At 32.9% G+C, this 19,225-nt stretch overlaps 1 long non-coding RNA gene and 1 pseudogene across 2 annotated transcripts in view; both read right to left on the reverse strand.

Moving 5' to 3' along the window:
* The window catches only part of LOC145801051 (uncharacterized), a 288,678-nt gene that overhangs the window by 190,669 nt on the left and 78,784 nt on the right, over nucleotides 1-19,225 (reverse strand). The gene's annotated exons all lie outside the window — the stretch shown is intronic.
* Nucleotides 3,859-8,619, reverse strand: LOC145801514 (dnaJ protein ERDJ3A-like; annotated as a pseudogene). Its single transcript, XR_014343111.1, has 6 exons — nucleotides 8,507-8,619; nucleotides 7,702-7,775; nucleotides 7,046-7,413; nucleotides 6,886-6,977; nucleotides 5,708-6,033; nucleotides 3,859-4,532 (listed from the first exon to the last, which is right to left on the reverse strand). The product of XR_014343111.1 is annotated as a dnaJ protein ERDJ3A-like (transcript).

A 19,225-nucleotide genomic window follows, 5' to 3' on the forward strand; every position in this document is an offset into this window, starting at 1 on the left:
AAATATTTCGAGTTTTAAGTTGTATTTTGAGATTTTTTGGATTTATTTTTTTTAATATTTAACAAATTTCTTAATTTTATTTTTTTAGGATAAATATTTTATATTTTAAATATTTATTTATTTTAATGTGTTCTATATTCATACATTTGTGTGCTATATATTTTTTTAAATATTTTAAATATTAAAAAAATTATTTTTTATTTTAAATACCATTTTTTTGTTTTGTAAATGTGTTTTTATTTTTATTTTTTTTTTATTTTTTTTTTTTGCTATGTGCTTGGTTACGATTTGAGTGTGGAGTTTCGAGTTATGTGTTTAGTTATAAGTTTTAAACATAATTTTTGAATTGAATTTTGCGTTATGTGTTTGATTACGATTTGAGTGTGGAGTTGTGTTTTGAATTTAAAATATTAAAATTAAAATATTTAAAATAAAAAATAAATTATTTTAAAGTATTTTTTAATATTTTAAAAAATAAATCCAAAAAATTTTAACAACTCAAAATTTAAAAACTCAAAACTCAAAATATAATTCAAAACTTTTTTCAAAATTCAAAAATTATTTTCAAAACACTTTTCAAAACTCATAGCCAAACAAATTTTCTCTTTTCAAAACTCAACTCACAATTCCACACTTAAATCGCAACTCCACACTCAAATTATAATTCCAAAACTAAACCAAACAATGTTGTTATTTTTTTTCTTCGTATTCCTTACTTTTTTGAATTCCTATCATCAAAATTGCTTGCTTTCTTATTTTTCTTTGGACCTTTTTCATAATTCCAAATATATCCTTTGAACTCTCATCTCATCTCATCTCAATACTTTTCAACCGGCAATCTCTCCCCACTTTCGGCAATCCCTTTTCTTTGCCGACAACCCTCCCGCAACCCTTCTCCTCCACTAGAGACAATCATTCAACCCCCTTCCCTCACCGGTTACTTTTCTTTTTCGACGACTCACCTCTTCAGCTTTATCTTCCTTTCCCTTCTTCCACTGGCAATTCTCTACTTCGTTTCTTTCACCCAAATCTCTCATTCCACGAATCTTAGTCATTTGTCATCGATGCCACCCATATAACTACCTTAGAGCCCTCTCTTATATACTCGTGTTCGATTTTTCTTCATTTGAAATCATTTCGCTTGGTTCAAAAAACCAGTACCGAACAAACGGTGGAAGTTCGGATGTAAACTACTGAACAAATAGTGGTAGTTCGGTTGACCACCGAACAAATAATGGTGATTCAACCCTGAACTACTGAGCGAAATCTAGAGAAATCGCAAGCAGTACTACAATCGTGACAATTATGCAAAAAATATAGATTTGCCACTATCACTGATCTTCTATGATCGCAATTACGATCTGCCGAAAGATAGATAGATAGAGATAAAAGAAAGAGAAAGAGAGTCTACGAGTGGTGTGGGTAGTGGCGTTGTTGGTGGTTGGTGAGTAAAGGTGGGGCTGTTAATGGCTAGAGGTGATGTCGGTGAGATGGTTGGTGGGATTAGAGTTAGGTTTGAAAAATTAGGGTTAGAAAGTTAGGGATGAGAATGCCAATGGAATTTTATATTTGGACAAAATTGAAATTAAAAAAAAAAATAAAGGATGTGGGAGTCTTAAGAAAAAGGCTAAAGGTAAATAGCACTACTCATTTATGATACTGAGCATAATTTGCTCAAATTTAAAAGATTTGTTCTACGAATTTTATGTGTTTCAATCTTACGATGATAAGTTGCAAACCCATATATAGACGAAGATAAAAATTCATTCTATCAACACTTTGTGCTTCAACTATGTAATGATAAGTTGTGGACTCACACATAAATAGGAATTTGAACCCACACTCCCATATAATGTCAAGTCATAAATTCACACATAGGTAGAAATTTAAACTCACACTTTTAACATTAGATATAATTCGTCCAAACTTAAAAAAATATGTCTTATCAATCTTGCAAGTTGAACACGAAAATTTGAGTGCAACACCCAGTATCTTTTTACTCAACCAAACTCCTTGGATTTGTAAATGCTAGGCGCCTAAAAAACAATTACATAATACTATTGCTCATCTAATTAGAATATGTTTCGAGAATGTGAATATATATAGTTGAAATTAAATTAATGTATTGTAAAATTCATGAATATAATAGATCTAGAACCAATATTGATGATATGCATTTTTTCGTTTTGTGTTTGAGATTTGAGGTTTGTCTTTTATGGATGCCATTGATGTGCTTAGGTTTTTTGTTTTTTTTTTTTTTAAATCACTGTCTTTTTAAAAAATTAGAAAATAAATTTTATATGATTGCTTTTCAGCAAATTATTTACTTAAAAAAATTTGAGCACATTTTATTTTTAGAAAATTATTTTAAATTGTTTTTGGACTCACAAAAATTGCTTTTTACAAGAAAATTAAAATAATATGAAAAAAATCACTCTGTTTAGTTTGAAATTTTTAAAAATGTCTTTTTGAATTTTTAATTCATATTTTTATATTTTTAGTGACTTTTTAAATATTTGAATCAATTTTTTTAAACTTTTTAGATTCACTTAATCTAAATATACTTAAAAAGTATAAAATTTATACAAAAATCTTTAAAAAAATCATTTAATACAACAAAATACGAAAATGTACTAAATTTTAATTTTTTTTTTGTATTGTATTTGATAAAAAAAATTAAAATAAAATTAAAAATATTTTACTTTTTTAAATATATCTAAGTTAGGTGTATCTAAAAAATAAAAAATTTACGTAAAATATTTTAAAACTTCAGTAAAAACAAAAAATATATAATTTAATTTTTAAAAAAGTGAATTAAATCAAAGAAAGTGAATAGCATTTTTGAACATTTTATTATTTTATTTTTAAACAAAAAATATAATATAATAAAACTTCAAAAAGGATACCATGGTTCCAACCGAAGGTTAAGTTGGATTTGTTGTAAACCATGTTAGTGACAAAAGACACTAAAGACTTTCATTGTTTGACCCAAGATTTAGACAAAAAGACAATTGAGGCTAATGCTATAATTGCTCTATCTCAATATTTTTTATGCACAAAATATGTGAAATTACAATATTGTATTCTTTCATGAGAATCATTGATCCTCTTAAACATTATTAATAAATATTTTAAGGGTAGTATAGACAATGTACCATTATATTATTTAAATTTTATATAGATCAAATAATAATAATAATCAGAGCATCTTTTACTAGTACTAATTTGGTGAAGATGTGCTTGGACCACAAGTGAGAATCAAATATAATACAAAATGGTGATGGGAAGCATTTTGTTTCATCCTTTATTAATTAACGACATTTTGAGAGTATTAGAGACTAAGTAAATTTTGGAAGTAGGAAATATTATTGAAATACAAGCAAATCAATTTTAAAAGTAAAATATATTGTTGAAATACAAAGAAGTTAGAGTGTTTAAGCAAAACACAGAAATTATGAAGTTGTTCTTATACAAGTGCTCCCTCCCCAAAGGAGCTCAAAGTTCAAACCTTCTATGTTAGAATAATGTTATATAAGCTAACAAAATTTTAGAATTTTTTTCCTGATATAGGACAGGTATTATTCTTATGCAACACACATTTACTAGTAAATTTTTTTATAAAATTTGTAAACTTATATAAGCATTTTCATTTGTTGTCTACCAGTGAATCACAACACACACAAAAATGCTTATACAAAAAAAAAAAAAAACTGGTGTGCTTCATAATTGTTAAAGAAGTATATATATATAGATATATATTAGTGACAAAATAGACTTGTACATTTTTATCTCAGTAATTTTTTACTAGGGAAAATAATATGGACAATAAGATACAAGAAAAAAGAAAAAGAAAAGCAATGATGAAATTAAACAGACTACATAAATGCTGATAATTACTGTTAAATTACACTAACAAGTTCTTAATCCATTTGAATTACAGAGTCAATTAACTGATTATGAGTTCGGATATACTAGCAAGAACACTGCAACAAAAAGCTCTTCCAACAGGGTCAAGCATCTTTAACCCACCCCCTATTGTTGCAAAAATCTCATCAAAATGCTTTTCTTGAAGATAGAAGGCACTCCCATCCATTCTGTGCAGATTAACCGATGAAACATGTCGGCTCATCTCTCACTGGATACCAATAAGCGATAACCAAATTAAACAATCATCGACTCTTTTCATTATTTGCAGTAAATTCAGAACCTGAACAGTCTGATTTCAGTACAATTAGCTCTGTTTCTCATTTGAGTGTGGGTTTTTGCCTTGTCTTGGAAAACTTTACATCCCCATTAAGGACAGAACCAATAAACCACTCCACTTCCTCTGTTGAGATCTCACCAACAAAGGCTGCAAACTTCCCCTTTCGGGGTTTGTAGGCCACCACGAGCTTGTCTAGTGATTTGAATCCAGATTTGTCTAATGAATTCAAAAGTGATGGATGCTTGGAAGCATCCAAAAGAGCAAAGCCGATGGCATCCCCAGAACTGGAGGCCAAACTCCATCGTCTTAATAATGATTTCTGTGAGACCTAGAAGCACAAATCATGCAGCAAAGAAGAAATTAATCAAATGTAATATACAGTTTTCTTCGAAGTTGATGAAGATATTTTGTTTTTTGAAAGGTGAAAACATATATAATATCGTTGTAATTACTTGAGAGACTATTTGCATTCATAGCGCGATATCATTTCTAAGGCCCCGTTTGTTTTGGGTTATAGCAAGGGGATTAGGATTACTAGTACCTTGGGATTAGTATTGGGGTGTTTGTTTTGAGAGATAGCCTAGGGACTATTAATACCTTGGGACTAACTAATACCTTGGTATTACTAATACCTTGTTTGTTTTGAGAGATAGGGAGGGTACTACTAATACCTTGGTATTGCTAATACCCTTGGGGAGGGGATTCATAGTGAGGAGGTAGAGATGGTATTAGAAAAATAGTGAGGGGATTAGAAATTTTTTTATTTTTTTTATTTTTTATATATTGGAAATTTTTTTTAAAATATAATTTTTAATTTTTTATATTTTTTTATTTGTTTTATTATTTTATATAAAAATAATTTAACAATTTCTCACTACTAATCCCCTCACTATCAATCCCCTCACTACTAATCCCCTCACTATTAATCCCCTCACTAACAATCCCCTCATTATTAATCCCCTCACTATCAATCCCCTTCATTCTATCTCTGAAAACAAACGACCCTCACTAACAATCCCCTCACTATTAATCCCCTCACTATCAATCCCCTCCATTTCATCTCTGAAAACAAACGAGGCCTAAGACTACCTAAAATTATAATCCTTTAAATAACTGCCTTTATAATTTAAATGCTGACTGATTTTTAGAGATCAAATTGGCTCCTTTTCCAGACTGAGGTTAATGGGAACTAAATGATTTAGTATTTTTATTACTGGTTTATGAATGCATAACATCACGACAATTACACTTTCATATGATTGGGAAACTAGTGCTGATGCATTTTTCTCTACAAATTTTCAACTTGGATGAGTTGTATTGCTCTCACAACTACCCTATGTTTTTTCATTTGATATTTTCTTTTAGTTGTAATATACATACAATACATAGTTGCAATATCCAATTTCAAGGAATATTTGTTAAATGCAAAGATTCAGCACAGCCTACTTTAAGACGTTCTATCAAAACAAAATAAGGTATCTAAATTTGTGAAATGTTACTAACCGAAGATAGAATGGTTTCCAGTTTGCCTCTAGCTTTGGATGACCCGAAAGCACCAATAATGCAAACGGGAGCACTAAGATCTAAATTTGTGAAATGTTATCCCCTGCTTCACTGTGTGGTTTTTTAGCCTGACTTGAAGCTGTCTTCTTATTTCTTTTCTCAAAACCATCAAGTAAAGCACTAAGATCTTCAACTGCCGATTTTACATCTTTCACAGAAATTCGTGTTTTCAAAGTATGCTTCTCCCCATTAGAAAGCCAACCAGCAACAGCTGGAAGTGCATCAACTCCCAACTTTCTCGCTGCTGGATCTGAAACATCACGAACCTAGATAGACGTGGAAATAGAAGTCAATAAACCATTTGACACAAACAATAAAAGAAGGAACGATCAAATTCACTACAGATATGAAAATGAACTTAACAAGACAAATCAATTATTCCAATGAAGTTCGATTAATCCTTATTATAGAGCTTAATGATAAAATAATTTGGGGAAATTGCAAATCAGTTGTAAGACCAAAAAAAAACTGCAAAGTCATGGAAAAGTTTATCACTTCAATTATTAAAATCAGTAAACTTTACCACTGATTTGAAAAAAATTTTGGAAACATGCACTGAAATGTAATTTCCCCAAATAATTTCATGGGCATGCCAGACCATGAGAAGCATTTGATTAACATTTGTATGAAAAAATAAAATTGGCCCATAAGCAGATATTGTAAGCTGCGTCTCCTAAGAGGAGACTTAATGTGGTCCACATACATATTGATATTTGTAAATTATATATATTATATTTATCCTTACATTTACATTTATATTTTGATAATTATGGGTGATAATTATTGAGGTTGCCTATAATATTAAGAACTCTAAATGGTGGTTTGGCTAAGGCCTATCAATTTCCACCAATTAAGTTTTCTTGATGATAAGGGTCCTGACCTGGCAGTTATAAATAGGCCTGTGGTGTTCCATCAAGAAGGCACAAGTTCTGCATAGATTAGAAGACACTTATTCCTAAAGTGTGAAGTAAGTGATATAATATTGAGAGGTTTAGAAGAAATACACACATCACACAACTTGATCAACAATGGCTGGAGGTTAGTATAATTTTATTCCGCTGTATATCCATACATATATGATTATATATATGTATGATTTTCCTACAGATATGGCTTACCTCTGCATCATAGAAAACAAAACGTTTGTGATACAGGCCACTAAGAACGCGCCAAATAACAGGGATATCTTTCTTTGTCGAGAGAAGCAACACTTTAGGTAATATCTCTCCAGTCCCAGAAGAGAACTCAAAATGATTCAAGTCAACACGTTTTGAAAACCTTGGGAGATGCTCTTAGGGGCATTACTAGACTTGGATTTAGACCTGGTTGAACCACTGAAACTTTCAGACTGACCCCCACCACCCCAAAGAAGTTGGAAAAAATATCATCTAAACCGAAACCAGATGAGCTATGGCCACCAGGGCCTCTAAAAGAAAATGAGAATGATTTTGAACTTCCATGTCCACCACCCATATTTTGCCATTCATTTGGCCTGAAGTTAAACCCATTTTGTCTTGGTCCACTTGTGAAGTATGTATATCCTCCCTGGTCGCCAGCATTGCCAGCATCAAACCCAGGATTACCTTTCTCAACCCCATATAGATCATAATTTTTTCTCTTTTCTTCATCAGATAAAATATCATATGCTGAAAAAGGCAAACAAAGGGATACAATTCATCACTTAAAGCAAGAAATAAAAGAGCAAACAGAAAATATCCTCACGAAGAGAAGTATGCACTGAAGTCCTAATCATCTATTCGCAAATTTTCAAAAATCAAGTCTATTAAACATTTTAACTACTCTTGAAACAAAACCTAGGGGAGAAAGGTGACAATATAAAACCAAAAGTCTTTTCCACATCCAACAATTTCAAATGCAGCCATGATAGTATTAATATATGTAGCGTTCAAGAAAATACAAATAATGCACCATACCATTATTAATCTTGGCAAACTTCTCTTGAGCACCCTTATTTTTGTTCTTGTCGGGATGATATTGGAGAGAGAGCCTACAAAAGAAAATGGCACAAAGCATGAATTTATGAAATATTGTAAAAGCAAAGAAACCGAGAGCTATTCAAAACAGCATCTGGGGAGCAAAGTTCCTACTATTACAAAGTGGAAAAAGAAAGAAAGAGAAAGAAAAAGGAAAAAAAAAAAAAAGGCAAACGTATTATCTTACATCAGAAATGTGATTAAAATGATAGGATTGGGCAATCTTGCTGACTGATAATAGGATTGGGCCTGAAAAATTTTTCTTATCTATATTTCAAGCCAGTGCTAATACTGAAAATTAAAATACTTCCTCACAACGCTTGCTACTATTAGTGTAAAATCAATTCTAAATAATTTATCCATTTACAATATATATGATCTATTTGACCAGTGTCGAGTTTGCTACAACTTGGGTAGAGCATATTTTCAAAGCTGAACCCAGCCATCGCATTGACCATTGTGCTCAAAGCTAGGCCTTCGAGATTAAGACTAAGGATAGGCCAGCATGAGGTTGAACAATCCAATGTCAAGTTGACCAAAGCACAGCCATCCAAGCCAACATTTTCATTTATATGTTTAAAAAAAAAATCAGTTCCAAAACGTAAGACAATAAATTGATGATTTTGCTTAAAAAGAATGTCAATCAATGTGTAGAAGAAAATGAGAAACGATGTTACAGAGCCATAATATGATTAAAGGCTGAGTATTATAGGATAATAGGAATAATCTTATAGAGAAAACATACTTGTCAAAAGCTTTCTGAATTTGATATTGACTTGCATTCCGTTCAACCCCAAGAACTTGAAACAACATAGTCACGAGAAATTAATGAAGAAGCCAACAAAATTAGCGCCCCCCCCCCCCCCCCCCCCAAAAAAAAAAAAAAAACACTAAGGGAAAGAACCTCCATTTATCAACCATTTAAACGAAACACACAATATTAAATCCCTACTTAGACAATGTAGATTATTCATTGTAAAACAAAGATTTCACTTCAACTTTTGAGCAATCAATTCAAGTACGAGATAGAGATGATTTCATCAACCACACTGACATTCCTAGCACCACAGTAAAGATTACTAAACAAAATCTAAGATACCCATTCTGGGACAACTTGGCTGAATACAATCCAAAGGTTTACTTAAGGTTTTTGCATTTTAGGCTATCTGAAAATCTCAAGAATCATGGCACTCATGTAAAGCTAAAAGTCATCTTCTTTTTTATGGTAACAGGGGTATCTAAGGTTTTTCCCCGACCGATCTCCAGGTACATGTAGTTCCCATCCCACACATACATACTAATTACCGGAAACAGATGCTGGAGTGGCCCAAACAGGTTCATGGGATTCGAAATGATTGTGACTTATGCTTTCTCAGGCTCTTATCATGGCTCAATTTGCCAATTGGCTAATCCCCTGGGGTTTAAAGTCATCCTTCTATTTGTCCATTATCTCACTACATGTAAACAATCTAACAATTCTTTTCTCATTAATTGATATCTATTTCAAATTGTCTTCACTACAATCTTTGTCTCAAGAGAACTAGCCAGAATTTGTGAATTATGAACAACTTTCTCAATCAATTCCACAAAAAGCTTATCATCCAACACCAAAATATAAAAAATTAAAAAATTAAAAATAGTGAATTATAAAACAATTGTCATATATCGCTGGACCAGTCACAACAATTTTTTTCATCACAAAAGCATTTGTCAATTCAATTAGAACAATAGATTAGATGAAGCGAAACACATGCTGTTTGTGAATAAGGAAAACATTGCCTTTTTTGTACAAACTATGAACAACAGGTAACAGTGGCAAAACATTTTCTGAGACTGAGGTTTCTACTTTCATCCGTATCTGCTTCGATTTGTTTGTTTATTTTTGGGAAGTGGTTTGGGTAGCATTTTTTGAGCTAAGCATTTCCTTTAAAAAAATTTACTAGGATAGATTGGAAAGAGCATTTTTTTTTTTTTTTTGAATAATATGGTTAAGTTGTTGTTGTTGTTGTTTTTTTTTTTTTTTTTTTTTTTTTTTGCAGCCTCTCTTGGTAAAATAAGCTAACCTAAACTTAAGGATTGTCAAATACATCTTACAAGTCACCTGATAATCTTTCTTTTGCTTTTTTCTTCCGCTTTTTGAATAATATGGTTTACCGATGCTATGCGACCAACAGCTCATCCAACAGTAATACTAACATGAAATTTTTCTTTGGGGAATTACAGCCCAGTGGGCTTTAGCAATTTTTTTTTTTACAAATACATGAAAATGTTTAGAACTCTAATTAGTAATGTTTATAAAGTTTAGCACTTACGTGTAATCTTTTTTCTAATTAGGGAAACTACATCCCTACTATACATATACTGGATTAGTAATTGGTGAAATACCAAGAAAACTACACAAGATTTCAGTGGACTATTGAAGCTATTAGTGTGATTGATCAGACAAGCGAAATTGAGATGAAAAGGAGGGCGGTGGGCGTTTCAGATCCGCTCAGCGCAAGGCAAGGAAAACAAGTCTGAAAGGGCTAGCTAAGACAAGGCAACTATAGCTAAAGGCAAGCGAGGACGAAGAGAGGGAAGAGAAAGAATCCCTGCCTGCCCTGTAGCTAATCGAAGGAGTGAAGAAAGCAACAGTTAGCGCAACCGTTTTCTTGCTGCCCAAGCGAAACTTGTTTCCAGCTGACCCCTTGAATTACAAAAGTATGGAGGGGTGCAAGTCTATAGTTTTTTATTTACACCCCACCACATAATAACTTTCACCCCACATGTTTTTATAATTTTTTTTTTCTATATCCCACTGCACTGCAATTCTCCCTTTTTAATTTTACACTGAATTTTTATTTTCCCTTTTTCTTTTTCCATACTTTTCGCCATCAACCTCTGGTCGGTTAGTCTAGCAAAACAATAAATTGAATAATTAACACAAATAAAAAAATTAAAAAAAAAAACAATACCCAATTAGTAGATATTAATGTGTATTTGAGAGGGAAAATATTAGGTATATACTTAACCTTTGGCATAGTGAACAAAGTGGTTGTCTCGTGATTTGAACCCATAATCTCAAAGTTATTAGGCTAAGAATTTACCATTAAACCAATAGTCACCCCCTCCCAAACAAATATTATGAATAAAAAAATAGATAATAGAAAATAAATTAGAGTTGAGAACATAATAACTTGTGAAAATCTAGGAGTTGTGTTGTCACTGTCCTAAAATTGTTTTTCTTTCCCTCATGAAGGTATCAACGAAGTGAAATAATTTCAAGAAAGTGACAGAATTAAATGGGTAATTAAAACAATGTTTGGAACACAATAATTGGAGTAATAATATTTCATTTTTACTAAAAATATTCCAACAGTCTACCAATTGGATTTCTAAATTCTCTTATTCATTGGTGTTCTCGAAAGAGAATCTTGAAAAAGAACTTGATCATCATGATTGACATTTTTTTTCTCTTTTCAATCGACTTAACTTAGATCAATAGCATGATGAACCAAAAGGTTTCTAGGACCTATTATTAAGAATTGTGAATTACAATTCTTATTAACAACATTAATCAACAAGGCAACCAAGATCAGAGCCTCCTTCTCTGAGCTGTGTAACCTCTGTTTCCATGATTGCCTCTTTCTAGTTGTTGTATACCAAATATCCTCCAAAGAACATGATCAACATGTCCATAGTACCATCTCTTTCATCTCTTGCAGAATACAAGAGACCATATGATGATTCCCAACCCAACCACAAATCCAATTTCAGCGCTTATGATATCCCAATTAATCTCAAGCCCAAAATTCAAATGTTTATTTACTTCAAATGTTGGTAGTGACAAGCCTTCATCTATGCAGCTTGCATTTAACGGAGGCCCACATAAGCCTTTATTCCCTTGGAATGAAGCTTCTGTGAATGTTTGGATTTGGTTGCCTCTCGGTATCATCCCCTCTAGATGATTGAATGAGAGGTTCAAGACTGAAAGGAAAGTGAGGCTTGCAAGCTGTGGAGGGATCTCCCCTATCAGGTTGTTAAGTGAGAGGTCGAGTGATTCAAGCTGTTTCAAGTTTCCGAGTGTTGAAGGGACTTGACCTGTGAAGCCATTTTGCGATAAGTTGAGAACATAAAGAGATTTGAGGTCTCCAATCTCCTTCGGTATCCCCCCTTGGAAATTGTTGCATGAGAAGTCGATGCTGGTGAAGACATTCAAAATTGTCACAAGCTTCATCTGTAGACCTTTGTTTCTCACTGTTACCACGCCTTGGTAGTAAAAATGGTTGAGTGATAAGAATTCAAAGCCCAGGTGATTAAGTTTGGATGATGCTTCTTCTTTATTGGCCATCATTGTCTTCCAGTTGAAGAAAAATTGTGGCAGCAGCTTCCCACTAAAATTGTTGGAAGCAAGGTCAAAAATTTGAAGCATTGGCCATGCGGGTTTGATTGCTGGACATCCTATGGATCCGTGAAATTTGTTGGATCGCAATACAAGAACCCGTATACTGGTTGAGTTCATCAACTAGCAGGGAAAGGTACCCCTTATCAGATTGTTCCCAAGGTTCAAAACCTCTAGCATTGTGTAGTTAGCCAGAGATTCGGGAACCTCCCTTTCTAAGTGATTGTCACTAAGGTCTAGGGTCTGTAAACTGCAATTCTCTGGAAATGTCATTGGAATGCTTCCACGTAGATTGTTTTTACTTAAATTCAGCACCCCGAGTGTGTCATTCCGTCCACTGGCATTCCTTTCAATTAAACATCATGGTATTGTGCCACTAAAAGAATTGTTAGACAAGTCGAGCACTTCAAGGTAAGTAGCATTGCACATTGATTCGGGGATAATTCCAGTTAGGTTATTATCTAAAAAAGAGATAAAATAAGCAGAGGAGATGAAATTGCCAATATCGGTAGGAATGGAAGAGGAAAATCTATTGCTCAAGTAATCCGCATAGAAAATGTATCTCAATGGTGCTGGGATTTTCCCAAGGAGCTGGTTAGAATGCAGGTCAAGGACATCAAGACTAGGAATTTCATAGGGTTCCTGAATCTCCACAAGGAAATTATGGGAAAGATTCAAGTAAAGAAGACTGCCATTACTAACTTCCCAAATCCAATTAGGTATTTCCCCATAAATTTGGTTGTTAGAAAGGTCCAAGTGAAACATTAGTGATTGGTTCCTTAGATCAGAAAAACTTTGCAATTTGCAGGAAGCCAGTCCTAATGAATAGATCTTGGGGAACAAAGGCAAGCTAGAGTAACTTCCATTCCATTTGTTTTGATTGACAAACTGTTGTATGAAAAGTCGAGCCTTCTAAGTTAATGGAGGGCTTGGATCATTTCTAGTTGCATAATGCCACTGAAGTTGTTGGAAGAAAGATCGAGGGCAGTTAAGCTTCTAAGCTCAAAAAATGACATGGGCACAGACCCTTCTAATTTGTTGCTACTCATGTCAAGGAAAGCCAAGGAAGAGGAAGATGCATTTGGAAATTCAGCAATTTGACCTTCAAACTGGTTAAAGGGAAGATCGATTATCTGCAGTGATGAGAGTGTAAACAGAGACAATGGAATATTCCCTTTAAATGAATTGTGGCATAGATTGATATCTTCAAGATTCCTAAGGCCTTCAAAGTGGGTAGAAGGAATACGACTTGATAAATCATTATGAGAGAGGTCTATGTGAGAAAGATTTTTTGGAAATGAAGGGATTGGACCAGTGAACATGTTACATGACAAATCCAAATCGCCAAGTTAGGTAAGGTTTACCAGTGAATTTGGAATTGGTCCAGTGAAATTGCAACTTCCAAGAATTAGTATAGACAACCCCTCAAGATTACCAATTGAATTTGGTAATTTCCCTAAAAGTTTGTGTAGCTAAGTAAAAGGGTTTGAAAAGAGGTTTTCTGAGGAAATTCTGGCAAAGGGCCTTCAAGTAATCCATTGTCTGACAAGTCAAGAGTTTGTAGTGTTGGTACCTTGATGATCTTTTCTGGTAATGTTCCAAACAACTGACAATTTCTGAGACGGAAAGAAGTCAAATTTGAGAAATTCGCAATGAATTCTAGGATAGGGCCAGACAAATTGTTGTCACTTAATTGAATTACTGAGAGAGACCGGAACGTCTGGAGGGAGGGGTGAAGAGGGCCCGAAAGATCACAGTTGGACAAGCTCAGCACTCTCAAATTTGGCGGTGACAATGAAATGGTCTGGCACCAATCATCTCCCTGAACTGACATTTTCGGGCCATCAAGATAGAGTTTTGTGAGCTTTGTAAGGTTCCTAACAAGGATTCTTAGACTTGGCTTCTCAAGTTTTAGTCTAGGACTTCCAAGGAAGTAAAGTGTAGATAGATCGAGCGTAATTCGCCTTGTCAAGCTAGAAATCTCTAGGGGAATTTGACCAACAAAGCCTGAGTTAGAGAAGTTGAGATGAACTAACCTAACAAGCTTTCCCAACCCAAATGGAATTTGAGCAGGATTGAAGGAGTTGTTGGCCAAATTCAAGCTCTGAAGATATTGGAGATCAAAGAGATTGCTCGTGTTGCCAATCCCACCTGATATTGATTCGCTACTGAGGTCAAGACCGGTAACATGGCTATCATTGCATGTCACACCAGCCCAAGAACAGCAATCAGTACTTGAATTCCATGACGTGAGTTTAGACTTGAGCTTGGAGGAGGAAAGATAAGTGTCGAATGTGAGGCCTTGCTTCAATTTGAGCAATGTCAATAGCTCATGGTCAAGGCATTGGCTGGGAACGAGATCTAAATTTATTGAAAGTGTGATGAACAAGAAAAGCCATGTGGAGAGTGAGATGTTCATCGAAGGTGGATGTAAGAGGCTCTGGCAAGGTTAAACAAAGAGCTGTGAATATTCTGGCATTGATGTGTGGTGGTGGTGCTATAAATTTTGAAACTACTTGGGGAGAATTTTGAAAGAGTAATTGTATTCACACGACATGCTTATGACTAAAGATTCAGCTGGAGTTATGAAGTCTTCATTCCAAACTTTGTATTCTTCATTCGACATAAATTTTGATGTGATGTTTGAGTTTAAATCTTACTTTTACAAATGTAATTTTTCTTCCCTTATTTCATTCCTATCAATTATAAAAATAAAAATAAAAATTTAATTCTCTGTTTGGATTTTAAATTTATGTAAGAATTTTTTAAGTGAGAGAAAAATGAAATAGATTTGTTAATAAAATTGAGATTTTTTTTTTTTTTTTTTGTTCTTTGTAAATTTTCTCTCAAATGTAATATCCAAACATAACCTCAAATTGTTATTTGACTACTAATATATAACTTTGTGAGACATTGATACTTTGAGCGATTTTGGATTATATTAGATGATATGTTTTGTTAATCATATGATTTTGGTGTACTGTGGTTAGAAATGTGAGGGAATCAATTAATACAAATGTTATGAATCATAAAAATATATTTTGAAATTTATCTTGAATTGAGTTGTATGGTGAGCTTTAAAATTGGTGTAATATGAATTTTATCTAAAATAATTATAACCTATAGATGTGTTTTTTTAATTTTTAGAATATATATATATTTTTTAAATTTATAATATCACAGATTTGTCCTTCGATAGAAGCAATTGGAAGCCATTGGATTGAAGGCGTTCAAATCCTCTAGAGTTTCATTCTCTGGAGTTTCTTTTAATTATTCAAAATGATGTCATTTTGTTAATGAAGAAAAAAAAAAAAAGAGAAAGAAATAAACAGAGCAGCAAGCAGCGTCCTTCCAACTTTGTCATGTATGACAATTCAATTGGAATTTGCCCAGCAACATTTGCATTTGACAAATTCAGATATAGACCAGTGACATGACCTGCTTTGTCGCAAGTCACCCCCTTCCAACCACAACAATTGTTTGTTTGAGTCCAATTTAGCTACTTGACAAAAAATGCTGAATTGAATGTGAGGCTGTTCTTCAATCGGAGCAACAATGAGCTCTGATCATTGAGTTTGAGGCATTGGCTGTGTACTGGAACAGTACAAATGCAGAAGATCAAGAAAATAGTGATAGAGAAAAGCCAAGCAAAGAATGCAATTATCATGTTTAAGGGTATTGTGAAGCACAAGCACAACAATGGAATTGAAATGAATTGCTCAAGTTGGGAGTGGTGGCTTCTTTACTGAGTCTATTCTTCTAGTAAAAAGCCACTTGCAAAATCTAGAGGCTAGTGTTCCAATATTTTCTCCTTCAGTTGGTGCAGCTCCTTTGACTGTTTGGCAAAATAGCATCACCTTTCCTTTGTCATGGGATGATAATCTAAAAGGTACTCTTTTTGGATATTTTGGTCTTGAGATTTCTCTCTAGCCCCATTCCCAATGACTAGGTATATCATTTGGTCATTTAATTCATAGGGTTTAATACAAGAAATTTTAAAAATTCTTATAATCAAAAGTTCTAATTTTTTAAAATTGTTATACCATAAGGTCATGTTTTAATATTTGGACGAAATTCAAAACAAAAATGTTAGAGATTTTAAAAATTCTATCAAAAGTTTTACCAAATGTCTCACATGGGTGTAGGACCTATATGAGACTCACATTGTGTGGGTCCCACACCCATGTAAGACATTTGATAAAAATTTTGATAGAATTTTTGGAGTCTTTAATACTAATCAATTCAAAATATCTAATCTACTATTGTTCTTGAGTTGATTTAGGGACACTACCCCCTCAGCAGAGGTGCTAAAAGTCTTGGAAAGACTAGCAATAATACACAATAAGGGCTTGTTTGTTCGGCCATGGGAATGGATTGGGTATGAGGTGGGGTCCACCAATGACATGTTTGGTTTGGGCATACACTAGATTATGGAGAACTTGGACCTAAAACTTTTACATTATGTTTGATCACTTTCCCACATTGGCCCCTAAATTTTATTTTTTCTCAATTGGGCCATTTATGTTTAAGTTTTTCTCATTTCACTCCTAAGACTAACTTATGTTCAAAATTAAATAGAAAATGTTACGATAACAATCACATAACATAAAAAATATATTATTATATTGATATTTGAGTTTATGTCAAATGTGTGAGTTATATATAACAAAATATTTTTATGTCACGTGACTGTCAATGTGTCATTTTCTATTTAATTTTAACAAAAATTAGATTTAGGAGTAAATTGGAAAAAACTTAAAACATGAAGGGTCAAAGTGAGAAAAAATAAACTTTAAGGGCCAAAGTGGGAAAGTGACCAAAAATAAAGGAGGTAAAGTGTAATTTATCCATGTATTTTTGTAATATATCTTATATATTTTCGTGATAAATGTTACTTAATTTTTTAGTAGAATTACAACAATTTGTAATTCAAAAGTAAAATTACATATTTTTGTAGTAATATTACATATATTTATGTTAATGTTACACTTTTTATGATAAAAACATATGTAACTTTAATTATGAACTATAAATTATCATAACTTCACAAAAATTGCGTAATATTTATTACAAAAATAAGCAACAAGTTACACATTATTTGCTATTAATTATCACAAGATAGTGCCAACTGTGGTCTTTAAAAAGCAATGATTAACTGCCATGTGGTTGCTATAGTAAGCAGGAAAATAAGTAGGAAAATGCTAGGAAAATAAGTAGGAAGATGTTAAGAAAACGAGTAAAACACAAGTCATTGAAGACACTGATGGCTTGAAAAGGTTTGTTAATGAGGTTAGCTTTTTTTAGTTTTTGGTTGTGTTTGGAAATATTTTTGAAAAACTTTTGATGTATCACTTATTTGACGGCTTTTTGACTATGAACAGAAGTTGATTTCTTTTATGATGTTATTAATTGGCGCAAGACTTGGTTGAATGGACTCGACAAGAAATTGCTAGGAAAATAAGTAGAGTCCAAAACCATGGAAGATGTTAAAGACTTGCTACAACTAAAAATTTAATATAACAATGTTTATTATTTTATCATTGATATATAGTATCACAATTTAATAACAAATTATCAAATAAAATAAGGGGAGGTTTCTCTCCAGTCCACTGTTGGGTCTATGGGATCCACCACTGGTCTTTTTTTAATAATTCGAACAGTTCAATGTATGGAACTCACCGAGTATTTTATGCTTGCAAAAAATCACATTGATCAGATATCGATAGCCTCTTGATCGGAACACATTTTTGTCAATGGTAAATATAATTTTAAAAATTAACTATTAACAAAAATGTGTTCCGATCAAGGGGTTATCGATATCTGATCAAAGTGATTTTTGTAGGCATAAAGTACTCGAGGAGTTCTACATATTCAACGAGTCGGATTATCGAAATGAGACCTGTGGTGAAGCATACGAACCCAACAATATATTCTAATCCACTATGTGGATCGAAGAGAAGTCATCTCCTAAAATAAGTGACTCTCTCCATTTAAATGTAAGTACAATTCAACTAACTGATTATAAAAAATTAAAAAAACAAAAAAGAAAACATGTGAAGTCTGGGTGATTTTCGGTGCGATCTCCGACGACTTCTAGGGAGTTCCAGAACCACTCCTCACTCATTTTCATCTGATCGCGTCTCTCTCCCAGAAAGGGAAGTTGCAAAAGTATGATGTAACAATTTCGACCTGTGATTAGCCTATAACCTATGATTAAGAATGCTTAATAAGTAATTAAGATGAAATTCTGCATTAATTTCATGCGTTATGTGTTATTTGCATTAATATATGTTCATGGTAGGAATATATGTCTGCATTACTGATATGTTATGCAAATTGAAGGCCTTATTGGCCACAGAACATGAAATTGACTTGGTTTATGTGTTATTTAGAATTTTTAAAAAATTATGATAGGTTTAATTTAAATTTGATTCGGAATCAAATAATTAGAATAAAATAATGCAAGTTAATTAACTTAAGCCTAGAATTAATTAAGCCCCACTAAGTAGCCTATATAAGGCCAAAACAACTGTAGGAGTCTCTCATACACCACTTCATCTTCATTCCTTGAGCTAGGAAATGTGAGAAAGAGAGAGAGACCAAGGAAAGAGATTAAATTCAAGAAGATTAAGGGAGAATTGCTAAGATTGATCAAGAATTGAAAGGAATTGGCGATAGTTGCTCAAGCCTAGCTAGAATCTATGGGAATTGTCAACTTTAGGTAAGAAATTAACTCACACTCTATGAGTTTAAGTTACGTTATACATGATTCAAAGAGAATTATGTTTAGATGGTAGACTTTAACATGATTTATGCATGCATGCTCATTTTATCATGATTTGAGGTTGTTTTCCAAGAATTCCCACATCCATGTGTTCATCTTGCCTTTGTTTTGAGAATTCATGAAGTTTCATACCAAATTACTTCAATAGCTCATGTTTTGAAAGCTTTGAAGTAAAAAAAATTACATGCATGTTATGTTTTCAACATTCCAAGTTTGATTTTGAACAATTGGCATGCTTTTGGTCCTTGATTTTGTGTAATGATCTTTAATTCATGATGTTTTGTAAGTTTATAAGTGTT

This window comes from Camellia sinensis, chromosome 10 (genome assembly GCF_055761805.1).
Source record: "Camellia sinensis isolate YWXY chromosome 10, ASM5576180v1, whole genome shotgun sequence".
Taxonomy (NCBI): domain Eukaryota; kingdom Viridiplantae; phylum Streptophyta; class Magnoliopsida; order Ericales; family Theaceae; genus Camellia; species Camellia sinensis.